General features: G+C 44.5%; 1 long non-coding RNA gene across 1 annotated transcript in view; it reads left to right on the forward strand.

Moving 5' to 3' along the window:
- The first annotated feature begins 1,920 nt into the window (after window positions 1–1,920).
- LOC139042679 (uncharacterized) overlaps window positions 1,921–22,330 on the forward strand; it is a 76,823-nt gene continuing 56,413 nt past the window's right edge. Inside the window, exons 1-2 of the long non-coding RNA XR_011499682.1 lie at window positions 1,921–2,077; window positions 8,425–8,544. This is a non-coding gene — a long non-coding RNA (uncharacterized lncRNA). The remainder of the gene's footprint in view (window positions 2,078–8,424; window positions 8,545–22,330) is intronic.

The raw sequence follows: 22,330 nt of genomic DNA on the forward strand, positions 1-22,330 counted from the left end.
ACATGCCCGTCTTGGTTAAGGGTGATGTAACTGTGAGCCCAGAGTCACAAAGCCAAAGGCCCCTGGCCGCTTCTGGTTAGGAGGAGTAGATGATGAGGATGGAAGCCCCTCTTACTGGGACTGTTCTCCCCTCTCCTCCCCCACCCCACCGCACCCAGGCTTCCCTCCCCCTTGCTTTTCTCTTCCCTCCTTGTTGATTATGCTGAGGTTGTGGAGGCTAAGGCAAGGGGCCCGCCATCTGCCAGATCTAGAGATTCAAGGCCTGGGGCTGGGGAATCCAGGAGGGAAAATGTTTTGGCTTGAAGATCCGGGGCAGAATGGGGAATCAGGAGGGGGGTGTCCCAGGGAAGGAGGATCATGCTACAGACTTGGGTGAAGCCCCTCAAAGCTGCAATGAGGGTCTGACCTGGCTCCAAACCACTGTGGTCTGGCTCCTTCTTGTTACCAAGAAATGATGAATTTGAGAAATTACTGGAAGGATTGGGGGAAACAATGAATTTCCTCATCCATACTTGGGGTGGGCTTGGGGAGTGGGGAGGCCTCTCCAAAGACCTTGAGCCCCATTCCTCAAAATTCCTCACAAAAGCCTTATGGGGTATATATCATCACTGTGTCTGTTTTTAAAATGAGGAAGCTGAGGCATAGGGAAGTTTGGGAGCTTTCCCAAAGTCATATAGTAAGTGCTGGAGTCCAGATTAGAACCCAGGTAGTTTTGCCTTCTGCTTAACTAGTTAAGTGGTTGCCATCTGCTTAAGCCACTGCTCTGGGCCTCAGTGGGTGACTAGCTCAAAGGACCTAGCTGAGGTACCTCCTGAGTTCCTCCTCTGGGGGGTCAGAGGAACATGGCAGAGCCCCAGGAAGCCCAGCTCTGCCACTCCCGATCCACATGGGGAAGCATGGGCAAGCTACTTCATTCCTCTGAGCCTCAGTCCCCTCATCTATAAAATGGGGCAATAGGATGACTCCAGCAAAGTTGTAGACGAAAGTACCTCTTCCCTGTTCCCCAGGAACAATCGCTGCCTCAGCTCCACATTGTTGAGACTCGACTGGAGCTGACTGTGGGAGCTGCTTCACACACAGCCACAGGTTGGCTGCACTTGGGGAGGTGGGGCTGGCAAGAGTGGAGCTAGGATCTGGCCCTGATCTCCTCTCCTGCTTCTGGGCTCTGATTGGTAACGGTGCCCCAGTCCCAGCCTTGCCCGCCCTACTCTGGTCCCTGGGTGCCCTGTCTAGTGCCTTGGTGACCTGTCCAGTCCCCTGAAGCTCTGAGGACTGAGCTTTACCTTGCCCTTGCTGGTCCCCTCAAGGTCTAGAGTCCAGCCTCCCAGCCCTGACTTGGGTCCTGCTGCCACCCCCTGACCTGCCCACTGGACTGCCTGGCATCACCTACCCCTGAATTCCTTGCCTGTTGCTGTGTCCTCCCTGCCGGACCTCCTGTGGGACCAGGAGATCCCTCAGCGTCCTGCAGGTCCCCCTGACTGTGGCCACAACCCTCCAGACAGCCTGTTGTGCAGAGGAAAGACTTAGTTCCTCTCCTCTTCTCTCTGTCAAGTGGGTAAGGCACTGCATTACAAGGAAAAAGGAGCAAGGGGTGTCCTACACTCAAGTGCAAGACTCAGTGCTTAGGAGCCAGAGAAACGTCCTACCCACCACTGGCATTCCCTTAAATCCCCCTGTCCTGGCCGGGCCCTGGGGGAGGGAGGAGTGCAGAGAGCAGTGCCGGGAGGCTGCTTCTCTACCTTGTAGACTAGATCTAGTTTGTGCCTGACTCCAGGAGGTAGAGGTCAAATCCCAGCCACATAGGAGCAGAGAGAGAAGAAAAGAGGGAGGAGGAGGAAATGCGATGAGTCCGGCAGTGGAGAAACTTGGGCCAGGGCGGGCCGGGGAGGGAGGGGGAGCTGGGCCCAGGGCTATTTCTGTACAATAATACAGGGAAAGAGGGCCAAGCTGACAGGACAGTGATTAGTCTTCAGGGAGCAAAGGCGAAGACTCTGCCGGCGAGCCTGGGGCTGGAGGAGCTGGCCGGGGGCCCAGTCCGGTGGGCTGGAGCAATGATTTCAGAGGCCCGGAATCTGAGGCAAGCTGGGCCCATGGACTAGGGAGCAGGGAAGGTGGGAGCAGGGAGAGGGAAGCCAACCATCCTCCCGGCCCCACCTCCAGCACAGAGGGCTGGGAAGGAGTGAGAGCTGGCCTGCCCTGCTGTCTGCCACCATGGGGTTATCTAGTTGTGTGTCGGGGGCAGAGTTTCTGCAATCCATGCTTCCTGGGCTCTGGCCTGTGGGGGAGATGGCGTGAGAAAGAGCCAGGAACACAAGGCTCGGAAACCTCTGGGGAAGAGTCAAGCTTGCATTTTCTTTCCCACGGGATTTCCAGTCATGGGGTCCGGGAGAGGAGGTGTTAGAGGTCAGGGAGTGAGGAAGGCCAGGAACTCACTTTTCTGAAGCACTGACTCGGCACGGCAGTGCCTCTTGCTACACATTACCAATTGATGCCTCCTGCAAACCTGGAGAGGTCAGAGCGGTCAGGCTTGGTTTGCATGGAGGGAGCTGAGGCAGAGAGGTGAAGTCATTCGCCTAACATCACAGCAGCTAGGAAGTGGCAGAGGCCTATTTGAACCCAGGTCCATCATACTCCAAAGCCCTGGCTTTGGAGGCCATATAGTAAAGTGAGAGGTTAAGAGTCTTGGCTCTGGTGTGTGACTTCTGGGTTTGAATCTCCCACCTGTTGTTCCCTGCCAGCTGTATGACCTTGGGCAAGTTTCTTTACCTCTCTTAGCCTCAGTTTCCTCATCTGTAAAGTGGAGCTAATAATAGTACATACCTCCTAAGATTGTTGTGAGGATTAAAGGAGTTAACATGTGTGAAGTGTCCAGAACAGCATATGGTACACATTAACCTATCCATAAGAAGTGTTGTATCAGTATTTGCCACTGTCGTCCGTGGGCTCCTTTAAAGGACGGCGTATGGGAGAGGCGAGGGAATTGTGTGGGGAAAATACAGAGCAGAGGGTCACTCCATTCCCTTTAGAATTGAAGTCCTCCCACATTTGGACAATACTATCAGGAACCTTCCATGGGGGAGCCCTTGTGACCCAGCGATTCCACTTCTGGGAATTCATCCTAAGGAAATAATGGGTCAAGGGAGCAAAGATGTATGTACCAGGATGTTCATTTCCAGGCTGTTCATTATAGTGAAAAACAGGGGCTTGCTTAAATGAATTATGGCATATTCATACACAGCAGCCATGAAAAACAATGATGTCACTCTTTAGGTATTGATATGGAAAGAGATTCCCGATACAGTTGTTAAGGGAATCAAAGCAGTTTGCCACACTGCAGGTAGGCAGGGTTTGGGAGAGGAGGTGTTGGAGGGTCCGGGTTGGGAAGGGGAACTCATTCATATTTATGGAGTACCTGAAATTTGACTATGAACATTTATTGCTTTTATAATTAAATGAAAACAAGTGATAAAACAATTTCCATTTTGAAAAAACAACCTCAAAGATTCGGAACACTCCAGCTGGAAAGCGGTTGTCTGCATGAGTCCTCTGGGCCTTCTGATGGGGAGTTCCCTGGGCGTGCGCGATCTCCCCACTCAGGAGCAGACCCCGTGTTCCACCCCCTCCCTCTTCTCCCTGCCAAGAAATGGGGTAGAGGGGCAGCAAAAGGGCCTGGCGGAATCAGACAAACCTGCCATCTGCTGCTGGGACAAAGTTTCAAAACCAGTGGCCAACGTCACCTTCTATGTTAGTTAATTGAGTCATCCATTCATTTGACAAATATTTATCAAGCACCTACTACTGTGTGCCTGGACTAAATGACAAGAACACATCAGTGAACAAAATAGATAAAACCTCTTGCTCTCAGGGAGCTTACGTTTCAGTGAAGGCAGACAGGCAATAAACAAGATAATATAGAGAGCCTATTGGATGGTGACAAGTGCTCCGAAGAAAAATAAAACAACAAATGAGAAGAGTGAATGTGAGGATGAGGTGGTGCAATTTAAAATAGAGTGGTCACGGAAGGCATCTCTGAAAAAGTGACATTTAAGTAAACACCTCAAGAAGGTGAAGGACCAAGCCATGTGGATAATTTGAGGAAAAGTATCCCAGGCAAAGGGAACAGCAAGTGCAACAGCCCTGGGGCTGGAGGGTGTTTGGTCTGTTGAAATATAGAAAAAAGGCCAAGCAGGATTAGCTAAGGGGAGACGAGGAGGAGGAGATGAATTCAGAGAGGAAACGAGTATTAAAGCAGGCAGCACCACGTCAGCCATGCTAAAGCTTTGGGTTTCACTCTGAGTGAAATGGGAACCAGTTCAGAGTTTTGAACAGAGTAGTGACAAACATTTTAACAGGATCGCTTTGGCTGTTGTCATGCAAATAGGCTGAAGGAGGAAGGGTCAAGGAAGGAAGCAGGGAGACCAGTTACGACCTTGCTATGACAGTAATCCAGGAGAGAAGTGAGGGTGGCTCATACCAGAACGGCAGCGGAGGTTGTGAAGAGTAATTGGCAGGTTCCCCACCAAATCCAGATGAGCTGTGGCAACCTTTCCTCGTTAGTGAGAATAAGACGTACAATATACCCCAATAGAGAAATATCCTTCTTAGCCCCAACCTGCTCCCAGGGCCCCACCTGCCCCTCCAGCCTAGGCTAAGATTGTCAGCTCCACAAAGGCAGGGCCTTTTGTCTGTTTGGTTCACTGCTGTAGTACGGTGTCTGGTGCTTACTTGGCACTGAATGAATGAATGAATGAACGAGTAAACAAAGAGTACTGTGGAAGCCTAGAGGAGGTAGCAAGGAATTTAGCTGGATGATGGGAGGAGGAGACGGGTGGGGATCCTTGGGCACATCTAATCTGCCTACTCAGCCAGACCCCTCGAGAGTGATCCTGGGCCTCAGAGCATGCGCGCAGGCGCAGGTAGACCCTTCCTCTCTCAGCTTGGCTGATTGAGCGTGAGGGTGAATGTTGGCCATCTCATTGTTTGGTCACGGGAAAAAGAGAAGTGTCTGCCTCGCTTTCCCACTTGAGCAGGATCACTCCCATCTTGGGAGTAGAGAAGCAAGTCTACGGAAATGGCTAGAGTCAGTGGTCCTGACTGGGGGACAGGAATTAGAGACAGAATCCAAAGTGTGGGCGCACCCCAGTTCTGGAAACCGGAAGAAAAATTTTCACCCTGCCTCTCTGTCCTCCATCCTCCCCATCCCTGCCCTCCTGGCATAATTCTACCTCTCCCAGGAGCCTTATCCCCATTCAGCAATATGCCTTCCCAACCTCTTTGTCCTTCCTCCTGCTGATTCTTTTCCAGACTCTCCACCAGCCCTCTGTTCCTTTGAAACACACACTCCATTCAGTGGAAGCTCCCCTTGATCTTGAAACTATTGCTAAACTCCTTTCTTAGCAACAACTTGATTCTCCGCAGAACCATTGCCCTCATCTCTGAAGTCTGCTACAGAAACTTTGCTTTCACTCTAACTCGAGAGAAGGGCAGATTGGCTGTCTCCATCAGACCATGGTACACTATTTTCCTTCTATGTCATCTATGAGTATGCAATAAGTCATTATTAACATGAGCTGAGGCAGGTCTTACAAAGACTTATCAAGCATATTGCCAATCTCACTATTTTTTTATTTTGCATTTTCCTGGTCATTGGTCATTCAAGACTTCTAGTTAAACATGGAAGATTAAACAAGTACATTTAGCGCTATTCCCTCCCGAAGTCCCACTGAAATGACTATAAAGGGATTTTGAAAAGACATTAAGTTAAAGGACTAAGAGAACAGCAGAGGAGACAGACAACTGCAACAAAATATTGGAAGCTGGCAAGCAGATGGAAGAGGATCAGAGAAAGGGGAAACCCAAGCTGGCAGTTGGGAAGCCCAGAAGCAGACTGATTTATTCTATAAAACTCCAGGAATGTTCAGGAATGAGATTTACCAGATACCTCTGGAAGTGGCGGTATATTTGGGCTGAAAACAAGTGGATTGATTGAAAGTCTATATAAGAAAAATTAGCTTTCCAAATCCCTCCTTCTATATTGGCAGAACACCAGAGGTTTACTCCCCAGAGAGGCTGGATGCTGAGTCAGCAGCCTCAGCTGAAGACAGGGCTGCATCACTGGGAGAAGAGAAGAAGATGAGAATCTACCTACTGAAGAGTGCGGCCCCCTGCATCCTCTCCCCTCACTCAGCTCCAAGAACACTGGCAGCCATATCATCTCCTTTCCTCTGCAGGAGATTGGAGGCTTCCTTTCTGGGGAATCTGATATGGAGACGTTCCCCAAAAAGCCCAGAGAACTTTATTGTGACCAGTTGAAAAACCCTACACTCTGCACGCAAAATTCCAAGAAGCTTTTTAGTTCCTCACTCTTAAAAATGAGCTGACAGCCAAAGGATCACCAGACATTTGAGGAAATCCTTGAATATGGAAGACAGAGACCAAAACAAACAGGAAAAGAAATTCAGAGGAAATAGACACTATTCAGGCAGCAGAAGAAAACTGAAACACAAGCGATCACAACATCTCAGTCTCTTGTAACAAAAAGTGTGCTCTTTTTTCTCATGTCATATATTATCTGCATGTCAAGTAAAGTTCTGCTCTATATTGTCTTCACTCTAGGATCCGAGCTGAAGGAACAGCTGCTATCTGGGGTGCCATCAGGCTCACAGCAGAGCCAGATGACGGAATCACACCGTGACTCGCAAAGCTTCTGCTCAAAAGGGAGACATGTCCCTTCCACTCACATTGCATTGACCAAAATAAGTAACATGTCCAAATCTGATGTCAACAGTGCAGGAAGTATAATTCTACTGCATGAACAGGCCTGATAGACAGGGGTAGCAAATATTTTGGCAATACCAGAATCGACCAGAATCCATGAAACAAAAGCAGGAAGCAGTCAACGAAAAAAGCTCATAAATTACCAATATGGAACATAAATGAAACATTAAATAAATGGTTAGGAAGATAAAGTTGACAGCAGGTAGACAAAAGGCCGAAGGAATGGAAAACAGAAAACATTAGAGTGCTCCAAGAGGCCCAATGGAGTAAAAAGACTGCCAGGAAGAAAGAACCGAGACAAGAGAGAAGAAACTATTAATGAAATAGTTCAATTGCATTTCTCAGAATGGAAGGACATACATTTCTGAATTGAGAGGGCGCATCAAGTATCCAGCACAATAGAGGCAAAAAGACCGATAGCAAGGCATAGCTTAGTGACATGTTAGTACACTTGGCAGAGAGATCCTAAAAGGCTCCAGGAAGAAAAAAATAGGTGCAAGCAGTCTCCACAATCAGAACAGTATCAAACTCCTCAACTACGCACTGGAAGCTGGAAGATAATGGATTAATGTCTTCACATTTTTTAGGGAAAATGATTCCCAACTTAGAATTTTATACTCGAACTATCAATCAAGTGTGAGGATAAAACAAAGACACGTTCAGACTAACAAGTTGTCAAAACATCCACTTCGCGTGCACCCCTTCTCAGGAAGACCCTGGAGGGTCTGATCCGATACAAGGAAGAGGAAACCAAGGCAGATCTGGGACCCGGGAAACAGGGAAGCCAACGTAAGAGGAAGGTGGGGGGTAATCTGCAGGATGGTGGTGAAAGGCAAGTTCCTGGACAACAGGCGGCCAAGCAGCAATCCCAGCGCCCGAGCAGGCCCGCTGAGCGGATCATGGAGGGCTCCAGGAGAGGGGCTTCCAAGGAAAAGATGTTTGCACAGATTGAAATGAGATTTGTTTTTCTGGCAGACAGTTTGCCAATGAATTAGTTATAGGTACACAGAAAACCAATCAAACACACACAGAAATTGAGACAATTATAATTCTGGGGAGCAGAAAAGTATTCAAGAAAGGGCAGGAAATCACAGGATACCTCGGGGCTCATGGTTATATTAATGTCAGCACTGAATGTTGCTGTAGCTATATCAGGACAATTGGAAAAAGGGAAGTGTTTGTACATAGCCAAGTGGATGAGAAGAGAGTGAAAGCTTCATCTTCTAGAATGAGAAGTCAATAGATAATATCTGTAATACCTGTACAACCAAGACATATCAGGACAATTCAGAAATCTGGAGAAAAATGTCAGGAAAATATTTTTCAGCTATAGGGAGTGGGAATTGGGTGTAGAAAGTACTAGGGCAGGGACCTTCTGGTTTTTGTCACAAACTTTCCAAACTACGTACACTGATAAAATGCTTTTTATATCTTATTTTCCTACTTGTGAGGCTGAATCTCTTTTAACATGGTTAATGGCCGTATTTGTAGTTTTTCCTCTGTAAATACCCTGATCATATCCTTTCCCTGTTTTCCTTTGGGATGTTTTGCCTTTTTAAACATTTATTTCTAGGAGTTCTTTATAAATTATAGATGCAGACATTAATTCATTCATCAAATACGTATTGAGTACCTACTGTTTTCCAGGCACTGTGCTAGGTACTGGAGATGCTGCAGGCAACAAGACAGGCCAAGTCCTTGCTCTCACAGAACACACATCCTAGCGGGGCCAGAGAACAAGTGGAGACACAGACACACTGCTTTCTGGTAAGAATGAGTGCTCCGAGAAAAAGGGAAGAGGGTGACAAGATGGCTTGTGAAAGGTGGGGTGTGCTTTTGTGGACCGGTCAGCCTGAGCAGGCCTCCCTGAGGAGGTAAAATTTGAGTCATTCAGGCCTCATGAGGATTTGGGGACAGATGTGGCCTTTCAGACACCAGGAGTAGCAACCACAGATGTGCTAAAGCAAAAAAAAAAGAAAAGGGGGGAAAAAGAAGAGTGACAGAGAAACAGAAGGAAAACTCCCGTGGAGAAAAGTTGCCAATCATTTCTCCCAATCTGTCACTTGTGTTTTAACTTTGTTTATGGTGCCTATTGTCAGACAGACATTTAAGAATTTTGATGCCAGCAAATGTATGAATCTTTTCATTTAGAGCTTTTGCTATTCGTGTTTTCTTTAAAAGAAGATTCTCCCTACATCAATATTATAACCATACTTTTCAATATTTTTATAATAGCTTTATATTTTACATTTTATGCTTGTGATTTGTCGGTAATCTAATTTTTAAGTAGTGTGAAGAAAAGATTATTTTTTTTCCTGAAAGGATAGCCGGTTGCCTCAGTACCAGTTATTGAATAGATCATTCTTTCCCTACTGATCTGAAAGGCCAGCTTCCTTAAATACCAGATTACCACATACCCGTGGATGTGTTTCTGGGCTCTATTCAGTTGCTTTGTTCTCGATCTCTATCCCTACACTAGTCTGATTATTAGGCCAGCGATCCTGCCTCAGGCCAAATTGGCTATTCAAGGCGCTTGTCCATTCTGATTGGTCTGAGTTTATGCCACACCCATTGTTATTTATTTTGAATAAGAGCTCTTGCACACACTTTTCATTCTGAAAAATCAATGAAATATTTTGATATTTGGTAAAGCAAGTTCCCCCCTTTCATTGTTCTTCCCTTTAAAATTGTCTTAGCTATTCTTGCCCGTTTTCTCTCACACATGAATTTTCTAATCAGTTTGTCAAGTTCTGTACCAACTCCTGCTGGGAATTTGACTGTGGTTGAATTAAATTTATGGATTAGCTTAGGAAGAATTGATATCTTTACAATACTGGGTTTTCCTACCCAGGAACATGTATGCTTCTCCATTTATTTAGATCTCTTTAAATGTTCTTCGGTAAAATTTTGCTATCTTCTTTTTATACGTCTGGCACAATTCTTGTTTGGTTTTTCCTTAGATATTTTATTGTTTTGTTGCCTTTGTGAAAGGAATTCATTTATCTATGTTATTTCTAATTGGTCTGTGCCAGTTTCTATTGTTTTCTTTTTAAATAAACTTCATTTTAGAACAGTTTTAGATTTACAGAAAAATTCCAAAGATAGTATAGAGAGTTCCCATATGCCTCACACCCAGTTTCCCCTATTTTTAATAACTTACCTGACTATGGTACATTTGTTACAATTAATGAACCAATATTAATATGTTATTATTAACTAAAGTCCATAGTTTATTCAAAATTCCTTAGCTTTTCCTTAATGTCCTTTTCCTGTCCCAAGACCCCATCCAGGATACCATACTGCATTTAGTTGTCATGTCTCCCTGGGCTCTCTTGACTGTGACAATTTCTCAGACTTTCCTTGTTTTTGATGAGCTGGACAGTTTTGAGGAGTACTAGTCAGATATTTTATGGAATGTCCCTCAGTTGAAATTTAATGTTTTTCTCCTAACTGAGACTGGGCTTATGGGTTTTGAGGAGGAAGCCCACAGAGGTAAAATGCCATTTCATCCAATATATGAAAGGAACAATCAGCAAGACTTATGACTGTAGATGTGAACTGTGATCATCTGGCTGAGGTGTGTTTGTCAGGCTTCTCCACTGTAAAGTTACTTCTCACCCTTACCATGCTGTTCCCTTTGGGAGGAATGACTGCGGGCAGTCCATACTTAAAGAGTGGGGAGTTATGCTCCACTTCCTTGAGGGCAGAGTATTTACATAAAATATTTGGAATTCCTGTACACAGGAGATTTGCCTCGTCTCCATTTATTAATTTATTCAGTCATTACTTCTATCAGTATAGACTCCTGGATATTTATTTTATACTTTGAGTCATAATCCAATACTACTTTATTTTGTTGCTCAAATTTATGCTTTGGCCATCCGGCACTCTTTCAGTTGGCTCCTGTGCTCCTTTGACACCCCCCCCGCAACAATGCTTGGTTTGGTTCTTTGTTTTTTGAGGGTTTTCTTGAGCACTTCCTTAGTGTCTGAACACTACAACATGCTCCAGGCTTATCTTGTATAATTCCTGCCCTAGCCCTAAAATCAGTCATTTCTTCAAGGACCCCTGGATCCTTTTATTGGAGGATGGCATTAGAAACCAAGATCTTGGCACTGGATGTGCTCATTGCTATTGAGGTGTCACTACTTCCAGGCCCTCTCAGTTGACAGAACAAAGAAATACCTGTGTGTATACTAACCCATGTGTATACACGTCTATAAATATTTCTGTAAGTAACCATCTAGATCTATATATCAAGTGCAACATGAGTTCACACTGGTGTCTTCAACTCGAATACATTACCACATGGATGATTCTAGCCTCCTTCACTTGCTTATCTATAAACTCTCATTCCAACAGTGAGCAATCAGATTCCCATTATCTGCCACCCATTCACTTAATCGTTCAATTCCAACATACACGTACAGTGGTATCAGAATTGTTAACCTATACCCCTGTGGGAAACAACTTTAGCAACTAGAGTGTAGTGCTTATGTACAGTTTCTTTTACCTTTAGTCTTACAGACTATGCTGAATTCCAAAGTTACTGTGGTCAGTACCTTTTCCTCTCACTGTTCTTCAGTGAGATCATTTCATACATTTGCAATACAGTTAGATTCTTTTGTCATATTCTGCATTCCATCCTGGGATCCCCAATCTCCTAAATGATTTTTTAAATTTGCATACATTAAGGTTCCCTCTTAAGGGGAACCTTAATTAAGGTGCTGTAAAGCTCTATGAGTTTTGGGAAATTTCAGAGTTATGTTTCACCATTAAGTATCATACAGGTATTTCCACCACCCTAAAAATCTCCTGTTTTTCACCTATTCAATTCTACTCTCTCCTTTTGAGCCCCTGGCAACCACTGATTTTTTTTTTTTTAAAGATTTTATTTTTTACTTTTTCTCCCCAAAGCACCCCAGTACATAGTTGTATATTCTTTGTTGTGGGTCCTTCTAGTTGTGGCATGTGGGATGCTGCCTCAGCGTGGTTTGATGAGCAGCGCCATGTCCGCGCCCAGGATTCAAACCAACCAAACACTGGGCCACCTGCAGCAGAGCGTGCAAACTTAACCACTCGACCCCGGGGCCAGCCCCACATTTTCTTCTTTAGTTTGTTGATGTGGTGGATTACATTGATTTTTGAATTCTGAACCAGGCTTGCATACCTGGAATAAATCCCATTTGGTCATGTGTATAATTCCTTTTATATATGATTGGATTCAGTTTGCTAGTTAGGATCTTTGCATCTGTGTTCGTGAGAGATAGTGGTCTGTAGTTTCCCTTTCTTGTAATGTCTTTATTTTGTTTTGGTCTTAGGCAAATGCTGGCCTCATAGAATAAGCATAGAATGTACCCTCTGCTTCTATTTTATGGAAGAAATGGTAGAGAATTAGTATAATTTCATCCTGAAATATTTGGTAGAATTCACCAGTGAAATCATTTGGGCTGATGCTTTCTATTTTGGAAGGTTATTAATTACTGATTCAATTTCTTTAATAGATATAGGACTATTCAAATTAAGTATTTCTCCTTGTGTAAGTTTTGGTAGTTTGTGTTTTCCCAGGAATTGGCCCATTTCATCCCAGTTATCGAATTTGTGGAATAGAGTTGGTCATAGTATTTCTTTATTATACTTTTAATGTCCATGAGATCAGTAGTGATGGCCCCTCTTTTATTTTTGATATTTGTAATTTTGCGTCATCTCTCCTTTTTCATATTAGCCTGGCTAAAGATTTAGCAATTTTATCGATATTTTCAGAGCCAGTTTCGGTTTTGTCAATTTTCTCTATTGCTTTCCTTTTCTCAATTTCATTGATTTCTGCTCTAATTTTTATTATTTCTTTTCTTCTGCTCTCTTTAAGCCTAAACTGCTGTCTTTTTTTTTCTAGTGTTTTAAGGTAGAAGCTTAGATTATAGATCTTTCTTCCTTTCTAATATACGCATTCAATGCTATACATTTCCCTCTAACCACTGATTTTACTGTATCCCATAGATTTTGATAAGTTGTATTTTCATTTTGACTCAGTTCAAAAAATTTTTAAATTTCCCTGGCGGCCTCTTCTTTGACGCATATGCGTGACTTAGAAGCGTGTTGTTTAATCTCCAAATATTTGAGGATTGTCTGTTGATTTTCAATCTTGATGTTTTATCTGTTTGGTAAAGCTGAAATTTTACTTGTTCTAATAATTTTTAGTTATTTCTCTTAGATTTTTCTAGGTAAACAATAACATCATCTGCAAATAATGGTGATTTATATCTTACTTTTCAATATTTATACTAATATCTCTTACTGTATTATATTGGCAAGGATCTTCAGTACAATGTTGAAAAAGAATGGTGATGGTGGGCACCCTCGTCTTGTTCTTGACTTTGGTAAGAAAGACTTCTAATAACTAATCACTATGTGTGATGTTTGCTATAAATTTCTGATTTCTTCCAGTTTTCTTGGAGTTTTGTTTTGTTTTAATGAGGAATGGGTATTCAATTTTATAACTTTTTTAAAAGCATCTATTAAAATCATGGTAGATTGTCTTTTAGTATGACAATATAGTGAATTGATTGGTAAATTTTTCTGATGTTGATCGGGATAGTGAGGTGGGTTCAAATCCCCGCTCTTCCTCCACTTTCTAGCTGTGGATTTACATAACGTCTACCCTCCTCAGTCTTCTAAACAATAGAAGCAATCTCATGAGGCTATTTTATAGAATATATACATTATATATGTATATCTCATATAAAGACCCTAGAACAGATCCTAGTACATAATAAGTATTAAACACTTTTAAAAATTATTGCTTTCTTGGATGTAAATTCTACATGGTTATGATTTATTTAACGTGCTGTTAGATTTTGTTTGCTAAATGTCTATTTATGGCTTTTTTATTGGTGTGATTAGCTTGTAATATTCTTCATGTATTCTGTTTTCGTCCACATTCAGTATCAGTGTTATGCTAATGTCCTAGAGTGAGTTGGATAACTGTCCATCTTTTTTTTCTGCTCAGAAGCAGTTTATATAATAAAGAAAGTCATCTGAGCCTGTTGTCTATATTTGTATTAGTTGCTATATAACAAATTACCCCAAAACTTAGTGGCTTAAAACAACATTTATTGGCTTAAAAGTGGCTTAAAAGACATCTATTATCTCACAGTTTCTATAGATCTGAAATTTATATAATGTTATAAACCAATGTGACCTCAATAAAAAATAATAATAACAGATTTTAAAAACTCTGAAACTTGAAAAAAAAAAGAAATCAGACATGACTTAACTGGATACTTCTGGCTTGGGGTCTCTCTCAACCTGCAGTCAAGGTGTTGACTGGGGCTGCAATCATCTCAAAGCTCGACTGGGGGAGGATACAATTCCAAGCTCACTCATGTGGTTCTTGGCAGAATTCAATTCCTTGTGAGATGTTGGATTAAACACTTTGGTTCCTTGCTGGATGTTGCCAGAGGACTCCCTCGGTTCCTTGCCGTGTGATCCTCTCCATAGGGTAGCTCATGCCATAACAACTTGCTTTATCAAAGCCAGCGAGGAAGAACCAGAGAGTGCCAGCAAGACAGAAGTAACCTAATCTTTTGGTAACTGCCACATTCTGTTCACTAGAAGCAAGTCACAAGGTCCAACCCACACTCAAGGAGAGGAGATTAAGCAAAGGCATGACTACAAGGAGGTAGGGGTTGTTGTGGACCATTTTAGAAGCTGTCTGCCCCAACTTTTACAGGTAGATCTTTGACTACCCTTCCAATTTCTTCTATAGTCATTGTTCTAACCAGTTTTATACTATTTAGACAATTTTGGTAATTTCCTAGCAAGTAATTTCATCTAGGTTTTCAAATGTATTTATAAAATAAAACAATCTTCTTTGGAGCTGAAGTTCATTCCTATTATTGTTTATGTCTTCTCTTTATCAGAAAGAACATTTGTCTATCTCATTGATCATTTCAAAGAAGCAGTTTTTCATTTACTGTTCAACTAATTTTCAGATTTTCTTTCATTGATTTCTGCTTTGATCTTTATTAATTCCTTTCTTCTACTTTCCTTTAGCTTATTTGTGTTTTTCCCTAGCTCTTAAAAGCTTAATTTATTTGTCTTCAACATTTCTTGGGTTTTGATAAATGCATTTAAGGCCCCGCACTTTCCTCTGAGTACTACTCTGGCTATACCCCACTGGTTTTGATATATAGAGGTCTTATTGTTTTTCATCTTGCATTGGTTTGTAATTTCCAATCTTATTTCGTCCTTACCTAGATTAGAAGTTTGTTTTTCCCCTCTTATTTCCAGTGGCATAGATTTCAAACCATTATTTTGTTGTTAAATGTAATTTTATTGTGCCTGTGGCTAATGTGTAATCCTATATGATTTTTATTATTTGGAATTTGTTGAGATTTCCCTTGTCCCTTAATACATCACCCATTTTTGTAAGTATTCAATGTGCATTTGAAAAGTGTGTTCATTTTCTGTTTGTTAGTACAGACATATGTTCAAGTTTGCTAATTATTCTTTAAATCCTGTACGTCTTTGTTTAGTTAGTATGTTAGTAGTATATTAGTTAGCACCTGATGTGACAATTTCTGCAGAAGGTATGTTTTTTATACTACAATTGTGGATTTGCTGATCTCTATTTTATTTTATTTTACTTCTTTTGGTGAGGAAGATGGGACCTGAGCTAACATCTGTGCCAATCTTCCTCTATTTTTTATGTGGGACACTGCCACAGCATGGCTTGATGAGCCATGTGTATGTCTGCGCCCGGGATCCAACCTGCCAACCAGTGGAGCATGCAAACTTAACCACTAAACCACCAGGTTGGCCCTGGATTTGCTGATCTCTATTTTGAATCTATGTCGTAAAGGTTTATAGTTATATCTTTGTGGTGACGTGTACCTATTGTTAATGAAATATCCTTTAATTTTTAAATGCTTTTTTCTTTGAATTCTGTTTTTTCTAACATTAATATTGCTACACCTGTATTTTTTATTGGCGCTTGAGTATGCTTTTCAATCCTTTTATTTTCAACCTTTTAATGTTATTTTCTTTTACATATGTGTCTTGTAAATGGTTTAAAAACTATACAATTTATTTATAAGCTTCTAAGGTACATTATTAATTTCTTTGCTCATTGCTTCTTATGTCCCTCTTCTTGTGCTCGAATTCATTGTGTTCTTTAGTGTAACATATCTACTATCGGTTATTTCAGACAAGATTTGTGACTGATAAAATTTTTGAGTGCTTGAACTTCTGAAAATGCCTTTGTTGCACACTCTTCATGGTCTCTTTGTATTGGTCACCAAGTATATTCCAGAATGGTAATGAATTTTTTAAAATATCTTGTATCTATCATTTCTAGAGATTGGGATATGATAAGGAGTCTATCAGGTATACTCAGTCCACCATTTTACTCTCCCCATACCTGTTTCTTAACCTAGGTCTCACTAATATCTGTTGTCCAGGGCTGGGAAAACTGCCCTTCTGCCATCACTTTCTCCCACCATGAAGACTGGTCAATTATCGGGACACTGATTGGGCCACCAATCAATCAGTGGCGGGTCAAGTCACTATACGTTACATATCAGGATAAGGGTGTGGATTACGCTTCTTTTTCCCTTTCATCCATGTGGCTCGAGCCATATGCTAGCTTAGAGATAGCTTTTAATCAACCATTACTCTTATTTGTCTCTTTCTTCCATGAAGCCAATAAGAGTGGGCCAAGTCCTGAGATTCGAGTTTGGCCTTGTGGTAGAAAGAGATCTCTCAGGACTCTAGGCTGGGCCGCACAATCCTGCCTGTGGTACCAGAGCTCACACCGAGGTTTGAGGCCTAAAGCCCAGCTAACAATGAAGTGTTACTTTGCTCTCATTTGCCGTTGTTCTATGTGGATATATCTCTCCTGGGAACCTTGTGGGGAGAGCTGGCTTTGGTCTGGGGCAATATTTTGGTATTTGGTCCCTTGGCCACAATAGAACACTAATTGCACTCTATTTCCGAAAATAGATTCATGGTATATTATTCTTGCTGTTTCACTTCTTTAAAGATATAAAGAGCAAAAGTGAGTACTCCTTCAGTGAAGAAGACATGAGTTTCAATTTCACTGTGTCACAGCCCAGCCCTAGGTCTACCATGCAAGTTTGTAGAGGTTACAGACTACACAGGTCTGGGGTGCTCCCTTCTCGTCTTAGACTATGTCGATGGTACCCCCTAGAATTGTGCATCATGACCCCAAGAGGTATCCCTGCCTAGCCCTACCCCAACTGCCTATAAAGAATGTTTGTCCTTCCCTTTGCCCTTAGCAAATGGTCCTGCAAATGTCTGCTGTCCCAGCATTCCTAGTCTCGTCTTGTCATGGTGCCTTATCCCACGCTCCTCAGATTAGACTTGTCAGCTCTTTGACACCTGGTTGGGTTAAATTTGAGGCTTAGATGGCAAATATGCCCCAGATGATATAGATGTGAAATGGAGAAACCAATGTTCAAAGCCAGGTCTGTCTGACTCCAAAGCCTATACTCTGTCTACCCCGAGCAAGGGACTGAAGGAACGCAACTGGCAAAATGGCTGAGGTTTTATACCAGCCCTTGAAGGGCATGATTATCCCAGACTCGTTTATTCATTCATCACATTTTCCTAAGTCTCTATCAAGAAATCACCTAAGGTTTCTTCCAACTCTACCACTTGGTAATATAGGATATCTCCAATGCCTCTTATATTAGTGAGGCCCTTTTTGATTGCAAATGGCAGGAATACAGCTCAAATTGGTCTAAGCCAAAAGGGGATCTTGTTAATTCACATAAATGAAAAGTACAAGGGTGATCTGGTCAGGTAATGCTAGATCCCAAGCTCAAATGAGGTCTATCCATCTCTCAGATGCCCATTTCTCTCTGAAGGCATCATTCTCAGGCAGACTCTTCTGACAGAGCTTCTGAAACTCTAGGCTTATGCCTTCTGGCTGATCAATCCCCAATGTCTCTTTCCTTATACTTTTGTCAAAAGTTTCAGGGAAGATTTGCATTGGCCCAGCCAGGGTCACATGACCCTGCATAAACCAATCACTCTGTCCAGTGTGATGGAATGCTCTGATTGGCTAGGTCTGGGTCATCTGTCAACCCCTAAAGCTGACTCACATGGACTCACAGTGTGGGAGGGGCGGTTTCCCAAGAAAATTTGGCACACTGTTATTAGAAGACAAGGAATGGATGCTGAGCAAATGAAAACAATGATCTCCTGCATTTTTCACTTTACAGATAAGAAAACTGAGACTTAGAGAAGGGGAGGGACTAGCACATGATTATATGGCCTTTGTATTAAGCAATATTAAGTGACTTTTGCAGGCCAGGAATTATGAGAAGCTGTCTCCTGCTTCTTTTCCAGCATCAGAGATGCTAGGACATCTCTGGTGGCAATTTTGAAGTTTTCAAGGTTAAGGGAAGTTGTAGATCTGACAGGGTTGCAAATATGTGCTGTGAAAAGGCACTGTAGGATGGAAAGTAAGATATCTGGATCCTAGTCCTAGCTCTGCCACTAACTTGCTGAGTCAGCATGGGCGAGCCCATTCCTCACTCTAGGCCTCAGTTTCCCCATCTGTAAGCTAAGAGGATTGGATTGAATGGTCTGAAAACATACTATAAATTGGTGCTTTTGTTCCACTCTTGGGGATTGAGGGAGAGAAGGCAGAAGGCTGAGTGGGAGTCCCTCCACTCCATCTGGAACCATGTGGAATTTCTGCAGTGGAGACATTTAACCTGACTTTAATTTGAGTTGAAACATCTGATATTTCTGATAGCAATAACATGCCCTGGATGGGGCAGAGGGGAGCAAGGCTCCTTGGAAAGAACACCAGAAAGCCCTCTCTGTTCCTTCTCTTGAAGCACAGCCCCCAGCAAGCAGAGGTCCCAGCACCCGGGCCCAGGGAAGTGGGTGTTCTTGAGAAGCCGGGGTCGGAGGAATCCATCCTGGACTGGCAGGCAGCCATGCTGGCTGCATGGCAGGCTTTCGGCACCTCTCTCTCCCTTCAGCCTGCCCTGTCCTGCCTTGCTAGGCCTGTTGGTTTGCTGCCGGCTGGGCCAGGAGCAACGGAATACTAGGGTGAGGGCCAGACAGTGGGTGGTGCACAAAGTGCCACCTGTGATGTCAGGCGCATGCCCTAGCAGAGCTGAGAAGGGAAGCGGCGTGAGCACATGTGTGTGTTTGGGCTGGGGAGGGGGGAGAGTGCTGGTGGGACAATAGCCATTGTGGCTTCCACTAGGTGTGCCAATCCCTTCCTATATATCCACCACTCCCCCAAACTGGGTCTATCTTTCCACACAAGCATCTCCTCCTCAATGAGAGGTCCCCTTGGCTGCCACCCCATCCTATCCTGCTGTGACACAGATGTTTCATCTTAACCCTCCCTCTGTCACAAAGTAAGCCCTAGCCCAGAGAGGCGTGGGGAGTGGGGTCACTCATTCATCAGGGGATGCAGCTAAAATTTCTCAACTCTTTTCACTGCTTAGCGCACTATATGTTAAACAATGAAGGTGGAAGTCCTGCCTTGTGTCTGACTTTGTCCCTTCATACTGTATTTATTGTCCTCTGGAGATAGCAAACTTGTGCTCACCAGCTACTACATAAATGGTACCTGGGGTCAGTGAAGAAGTAGCGCCCTTGCTACTCCTCCTCCAGATTTCCCATCTCACCCTCAGTCTGTTTTCCTGCCTTAATGATCCTTCTGTGATGGGGTGATGAGTGGGCACTGGAGAGCCCATGCTGACCGACTAGCCCAGAGCAGGCAGCCCTCCAATTACTCACAGCGCTCAGGCAAGGGGCAGGCAGGGGGTGGGGAGAGAGGGCTTTCTTCCCCCTTTAAATATATATAGTTAAGCAAGGAAACAGATTTCACTTTCAATCTTCTTTCCAAGAGATTGTTATAAACAAAAGCAGGTCTGGGGCAGAAGGAGGAGGGGGAAGAGAGGAAAATGATTTGGGAGATTAAGGAGGCGGCCACGACAGCGTCCCCTTTTAAACCTCAATAAGGTTGTTTTTCTTGGTCGTTTTTTCCTCCTTCCCTCTCCAGCCAGCGTTACTTAAAAGGAACATTATGTTATCACAAATCAGATTTCCAAACATCATCTCCAGGTCACTGTGAACAGCTCAGCAATTTGGCTACAGATTCCTGGAGAAGGCGTCCCCTTTAACCTCAAACTCAGGAGGGAACTGCCCCCATTACAAATGCTGGGGAAGCCCTCCTGCCTGAGGTCTGGGAGGGGGCTCCTAGGCCTTCGGGGAGGAGAGTGTGGCCAGGAGCGCCACTCACCACCATGCCACTCCACCTCTGTATTCCTTGAGGGGGCAGTTGGGGGGGGGTCTTGCCGCCCATTGGAGGACAGTCTTGGCTCTGCTGGGTGGGGGCTGGACCCTGGTGGGGTAATGTGGGTTTCACTTTTCCTCTGCCTTAAACTTGGGGCTTATTGATGCCATGGAGCTGCCAGGGGAGATTAAAGTCAAGGCTGGTGCCCTAGTTCCAATGCATGGTGAGAGACCACAAGTATTCCAGCTGGGAAGGCACAGGCCGGGGTGACATAAGGGTGAGACTGAGGATGTGGGGCAGCTGAAGGGCTTCTGAAGGAGTGATGCCACCCCCATAGTCTGTTCCCTCTGGCCAGGTACAAGGCCACCTTTTGCCCCCAGCCCTACTCTCCCTTCTGAGTTGAGGGGAGAGGAAAGAGAAGGCAGACTAGGAGGTGTCTGAAGTATGTAGACCTGAGTTCGAACTGCAGCAGGAAGGATTTGGGCTAGACACAAAGGATTTCCAAACAGTGATGATTCGGAACTGGTGGAGCAATTCTTCTCAAAGAATTGAGGTGAACCAGTGAACTGTAAAGACTCGGTGATCTTGGCATCGAACCAAATGGAACCAGCTGAGTGACAATAATTGGGATTGGGGTCCTTGCGTGTTCTGTGTGCCCTCCACCACCATAGAACTGAGTCAAGCACAAAAGGTTAAATTCCAGGTCCTCACACCAAAACATTCTTTTGAGGATCCCACCTCCATTAACATTTGTGTACTTCCCAATAGCGCTGGGGCTCCAGAATTGGGACCTCTGTTTTATAGGTGGAAAAATAGAGGTTCAAAGAGGAAGTGGCTCATGAAAACCACACGGGAGTGAGTTGCCATCTCCTGGTCTTCACCCCCAGGCTCTTATCTTTGGCCCTTGCCATTCTGGGTGGACCTTTGCAGGCCAGCTCTTGCTCCAGTGACTTCTTAAATGAAGCAGGTGACAAAGCAGGCCCAGGAGTGGGCTCTCTGTTTGAAGAGGGTAGAGGTAGTGGGATAGTCCAAAAGACAAAGGATGACCCTGACGATGTGGAACGCAAAGAAAGAGTTCCACAGGCAAGGCCAAAACTCAATCAGCGAGCTGGCAGAGGGGCCGGCACGAGGGAGGGCCATGCACGAGCCTGAGATGCCCGAAATGCCTGTAAACAGAGCGACAGCCCAGGGGCTATGGGTCTTCTTGGAGAGAACCTCCTTGGATGACACTCCTGTGCCTGGAGAGTCAGGCAAGTCCACCTGGCCCAGGTGGCAAGGCCCTTGGTACCCCCGTAGTCACTCATGGCCTTGGGTTGAGAGGAGCCAAGGGGACTCCTTGGAGTCAACCCAGGAGTCACGGCCAGCCAAAAGCTCCTCCCTCTGGAGCATTGCGGTTTCATGCTCCAAGTGGTGGCCCAGGGACCACATTCAGCGCAAGGAAAGAAAAGCAGCTCACACCTACCCTGGGCCAGGCCCTTGCACATCATTATCCCATTGACTCCTGCCAACAGTCCTGTGAGGTGGAGATTTTGCTCTCCATTTCGTGATGGGAAAGTCCAGCTTTACTTCTAAAGTAAAGTAAGGAAGTAAGGGGCTGACCCAGGACTCCAATAACACAGCACAGAGGCTGGATTCGAACTCAGCTCTGTCTCCCCCAAGACTCGTGCTCTTTCTGCTAAGCTATGACCTCAAGGGTGTAGTCTGAGAGTCCTCAAGCGTCAGGGTGGAAGGTGCCCAGCAAAAGCCCCCAGGCAGCCCTCAGTTTGAGGGACTCTAGGCCTTCGGTTCTCTCGGATTCCCCACCTCTCCAAACACAGGAAGTGGGCCTGGAGCCCTGGGCAGGCCAGCGACTGGCAGCTCGGGGGGCTGAGGGTCTAGTTGGGGACAGCCTCCTGCCAGTACCCCCTTTTCCAGACTCCTCCCTCTTCCTAGATTCCCTAGCTCTCCCTCCAGAGCTCCCACACAAGACTTAGCACCCCAAGAAGGCTCTGTCACAGGGGAGGAGGCACTGAGGGGACATTCTGCTTTGCTCCTCATACCACTGACTCCTGAGCACTTGGCCTGGCTGCCCTGCCACCACACTCCCTTGAGAGGCGGGTTGCAGGCAGCCTTGGGTAGACTGATGCTCGACCCACCACTGCCACAACCAGGCCGCTTAGCAATCAGCACTGAGCATACAAAGGCCTCTCCCTTGCTTGCTTTATTTATCTTGGCCCGAGGACGATGAAGCCCGGATCTGAAGGGAGGATGGAGAGGCCATTTCCAATA

This window comes from Equus asinus, chromosome X (assembly GCF_041296235.1).
Source record: "Equus asinus isolate D_3611 breed Donkey chromosome X, EquAss-T2T_v2, whole genome shotgun sequence".
In the NCBI taxonomy this organism is placed as follows: Eukaryota; Metazoa; Chordata; class Mammalia; order Perissodactyla; family Equidae; genus Equus; species Equus asinus.